Below are 5,000 nucleotides of genomic sequence, written 5' to 3'. Positions count from 1 at the left end.
CGCTCCGTAAGCGTCTCCGCGGGGAGCCGGTCCGGTCCCGACGCTGCCTCCGAGCGCCGACCGCGCCCGCGCGACGCCGCTGTGCCTGCCCGGAGCTCGGACTGCGGCCAGATCAGACCCGTAGGACGCTGACTCGCCGGCTGCTGGGGCAGAGCGGATCGCCGCGGGGCGGGACGGTCACGGACGGAATTGTCGGGGGGACGCGGCTCGGGAAGAGCGAACTCGGCAACGGGGGGTTGGCACGTCGGTTGGGCTAAGGCAGGCGGCTTAGGATAAACCGCGAGGGAACGGCGGGGTCCGGGGATGGGCGCCGTCGGCCCGGCGACTAGCGGTGACCCAGGCGGGAAGCTGCGCTCCGTCCGAGTCAGACTCGGTCGTCGCGGCCCGGCTGAGGCTCGCTCTTGTCGAGGGGCGCGGCGCTGCGCCGGCGACTTTGCCCGCGCGAGGCACGCTTTGCGATGGCCCGAGGCGGGAAGCTGCGCCCCGTCCGAGTCAGACTCGGTCGTTGCGGCCCGCCCGGTCACGCGATGCGGCCAGGATGCGGAGTTTTGCCGGCGCTGGGGGGATCCGGAAGGACGAAGGGGCGACGGTGGCGGTCACAGCTCGTCGCCTCCGTGACCCAGACGGGACTGTGCGCACCCCGAGTCAGACTCGGTTCGGCGCGGCCCGCTGCGGCCGGCTGGCGAGGTGAGATGTGGGCCATTGCCGCGCTCCCGACGAACCGTTCCGGGGGGCTGGTGACGTCGCGCGTTCGGCGCTGATGCTGCGACCGGGAGGGAAGCTGCGCCCCGTCCGAGTCAGACTCGGTCGTTGCGGCCCCCCCGAGCCCGCACGCCTCACGCGGAGGGGTCATACGCCCCGGCGGCCACGATAGACGCCTCCCGCTTCGCGGTGGTCGGGAAGGCGTGTGCGGATATGTGCGGAGGTTGGGACTCGGGCTTGGTCTTTGAGAAATCGGTTTCGCGGTCGACCGGCGCGGCCGGCGGACGCCCACGTGGCGTGCCGCAAGTCGGATCGCGCGCTCGGCCTCCGTGGATGGCCTCTGGGTGAGGTTGAGCCGGGGCGTCTCGGTTTCGCTGCCGTACGGTTCGCGCTAGGCCTGCGCGGGCGGCGCGGGGCGCGCGCTCGCGCGGCGGCCGTAGCGCTGGAGTGCGACCCGCAAGTGGGGAGGAACCGTCCACCCAACGCCGGCGGTAGCCGGGGCCGGTGGGGGCCCTACCAAGGCGGGTCATGGGCGCATGTCGGTCAGGTTATAAGAGTGTTTTTTTCGCTCCGGGCTAGAGCCGGGTGAGGTCGTCTCGAACCACGTGCCTGAAGGCCGCCTCGCGCCGGATTCGGCCCCGCTCATTCGTCGGAGTGACCGCCCGACGCGGGCATCGCTAGATTAGCCGTGGCCCCGATCCTTCCCCATCGACAGCCTTTCGCCCCCTTCGCTCCGGCCTCTGAGGCGGCCGGTACCCCTTTCTTGGATGAGACAGAACCCTTGACGGGCCGTTCGCAGATTTTTGCCCGGGCTTTGTTTACCGAGGCGGCCGGTACCTCCGTCTGCCTTGGATGGACCGCATCCGCAGATTTTCGTCCGGCCTTAGCTTAAGGAGACGGCCGTTGCCTCCGATCCTCCGGGCTAGAGCCGGGTGAGGTCGTCTCGAACCACGTGCCTGAAGGCCGCCTCGCGCCGGATTCGGCCCCGCTCATTCGTCGGAGTGACCGCCCGACGCGGGCATCGCTAGATTAGCCGTGGCCCCGATCCTTCCCCATCGACAGCCTTTCGCCCCCTTCGCTCCGGCCTCTGAGGCGGCCGGTACCCCTTTCTTGGATGAGACAGAACCCTTGACGGGCCGTTCGCAGATTTTTGCCCGGCCTGTGTTTAAGGAGGCGGCCGGTACCTCCCTCCTTGGATGACCAACAACCCTTGACCGGCCATTCGCAGATTTTTGCCCGGCCTGTGTTTAAGGAGGCGGCCGGTACCTCCCTCCTTGGATGACCTTCTACCCTTGACGGGCCATTCGCAGATTTTTGCCCGGCCTGTGTTTAAGGAGGCGGCCGGTACCTCCCTCCTTGGATGACCTTCTACCCTTGACGGGCCATTCGCAGATTTTTGCCCGGCCTGTGTTTAAGGAGGCGGCCGGTACCTCCCTCCTTGGATGACCTTCTACCCTTGACGGGCCATTCGCAGATTTTTGCCCGGCCTGTGTTTAAGGAGGCGGCCGGTACCTCCCTCCTTGGATGACCTTCTACCCTTGACGGGCCATTCGCAGATTTTTGCCCGGCCTGTGTTTAAGGAGGCGGCCGGTACCTCCCTCCTTGGATGACCCACTACCCTTGACGGGCCCATTCGCAGATTTTTGCCCGGCCTGTGTTTAGGGAGGCGACCGGTCCTCCGTAGCTTGATCGGATTTCCCTTCCGGCCTGTGTTTAAGGAGGCGGCCGGTCCTCCGTAGCTTGATCGGATTTCCCTTCCAGCCTGTGTTTAAGGAGGCGGCTGGTCCTCCCCGGTCGGTTGCCAAGCGACCGGGACCCGCAAGTGGGCAGGAACCGTCCACCCAACGCCGGCGAGCCGGGGCCGGTGGGGGCCCTACCAAGGCGGGTCTAACTTCAGGCGGTGCAAACGGGGGAGGGGGGTAAGGACGGCTGCCGGGAGCAGACAGCCGTCCCCGGGAGGGGGTAGTAGCTTCGCGGCGGCCGCCGGGAGCAGACGGCCGTCCGCGCATTCTGCCAATGCCTGTAGGACTTTGAATATTTCACAGCCGTGCTGTGGCACTTAGAAAGTTTTTCAGAGACGTGGCACTTAGAAAGTTTTTTCAGAGATGTGGCACTTAGAAAGTTTTTCAGAGATGTGGCACTTAGAAAGTTTTTGAGAGATGTGGCACTTAGAAATTTTTTGAGAGATGTGGCACTTTGAAAATTTTTGAGAAATGTGGCACTTAGAAAATTTTCTCTCTCTCTCTGGAAGTGCCGTGCCTTCTTCAGTTCTGCTATCCGAGCAGGGGACGCTTGCTGGCGGCCGTTACCAGCGCTCGGACCAGGCCCAATTGATTTGCATGGAAAACAATTGCGTCCCCCATGCTCGTTCTGACTATATTTTGCGAAAGGGGGGTAAAGTGATGAGTACACTAAGTGGGGGGACCAACCCATGTACTCTAGAAAAAGTACATGGGTTGACAAAAGACCAGTTCGTACTGCACCCCTGGTACCCAAACCCCTGGTACCTTTAGGCACTTAGAAAAATTTCGCCCAAATTTGGAGGTCGCTCCAGGGGAAGAGGCCGAATTTTCGCCTATTACGGCCGACCGCGGGAACCAGCCGAGGCGGACGCTTTTCGGCGCAAGAGCCGTTGGCACTTAGAAAATATTCGCTAAACTTCAAAGGACCTCCAGGGGAAGAGGCCGAATTGTCACTTTTTCTGGCCGACATCGGGAACCAGCCGAGTCGGACTCTTTACGGCGGAGCAGCCGTTGGCACTTAGAAAATATTCGCCAAACTCGGCCGGACTTCCAGGGGAAGAGGCCGAATTGTCACTTGTTCTGCCCGACATCGGGAACCAGCCGAGTCGGACACTTTAAGGCGGAGCAGCCGTTGGCACTTAGAAAATATTCGCCAAACTTGAACGGACCTCCAGGGGAAGAGGCCGAATTTTCACCTGTTCTGGCCGACATCGGGAACCAGCCGAGTCGGACTCTTTAAGGCGGAGCAGCCGTTGGCACTTAGAAAATATTCGTTAAACTTGAAAGGACCTCCAGGGGAAGAGGCCGAATTGTCACTTGTTCTGGCCGACATCGGGAACCAGCCGAGTCGGACGCTTTAAGGCGGAGCAGCCGTTGGCACTTAGAAAATATTCGTTAAACTTGAAAAGACCTCCAGGGGAAGAGGCCGAATTGTCACTTGTTCTGGCCGACATCGGGAACCAGCCGAGTCGGGCCCTTTAAGGCTGAGCAGCCGTTGGCACTTAGGAAATATTTGCCTTAACTCGGCCGGACTTCCAGGGGAAGAGGCCGGATTTTCACTTGTTCTGGCCGACATCGGGAACCAGCCGAGTCGGACGCTTTAAGGCGGAGCAGCCGTTGGCACTTAGAAAATATTCCCCAAACTTGAACGGACCTCCAGGGGAAGAGGCCGAATTTTCACTTGTTCTGGCCGACATCGGGAACCAGCCGAGTCGGACTCTTTACGGCGGAACAGCCGTTGGCACTTGGGAAATATTCGCCGAACTCGGCCGGACTTCCAGGGGAAGAGGCCAATTTTTCACTTGTTCTGGACGACATCGGGAACCAGCCGAGTCGGACCCTTTACGGCGGAACAGCCGTTGGCACTTAGGAAATATTTGCCTTAACTCGGCCGGACTTCCAGGGGAAGAGGCCGGATTTTCACTTGTTCTGGCCGACATCGGGAACCAGCCGAGTCGGACACTTTAAGGCTGAGCAGCCGTTGGCACTTAGGAAATATTTGCCTTAACTCGGCCGGACTTCCAGGGGAAGAGGCCGGATTTTCACTTGTTCTGGCCGACATCGGGAACCAGCCGAGTCGGACACTTTAAGGCTGAGCAGCCGTTGGCACTTAGGAAATATTTGCCTTAACTCGGCCGGACTTCCAGGGGAAGAGGCCGATTTTTCACTTGTTCTGGCCGACATCGGGAACCAGCCGAGTCGGACGCTTTACGGCGGAGCAGCCGTTGGCACTTAGGAAATATTCGTTAATCTTGAACGGACCTCCAGGGGAAGAGGCCGAATTTTCACTTGTTCTGGCCGACATCGGGAACCAGCCGAGTCGGACGCTTTACGGCGGAGCAGCCGTTGGCACTTAGGAAATATTCGTTAATCTTGAACGGACCTCCAGGGGAAGAGGCCGAATTTTCACTTGTTCTGGCCGACATCGGGAACCAGCCGAGTCGGACACTTTACGGCGGAGCAGCCGTTGGCACTTAGGAAATATTCGCCAAAATGTTCCGGACCTCCAGGGGAAGAGGCCAAATTTTCACTTGTTCTGGCCGACCGGGTGAACCG

The sequence above is a fragment of the Syngnathus scovelli genome, unplaced genomic scaffold (assembly GCF_024217435.2).
Source record: "Syngnathus scovelli strain Florida unplaced genomic scaffold, RoL_Ssco_1.2 HiC_scaffold_372, whole genome shotgun sequence".
NCBI lineage: Eukaryota > Metazoa > Chordata > Actinopteri > Syngnathiformes > Syngnathidae > Syngnathus > Syngnathus scovelli.
The sequence above is the reverse complement of the archived record's forward strand: the minus strand, read 5'-3'. Positions refer to the sequence as shown.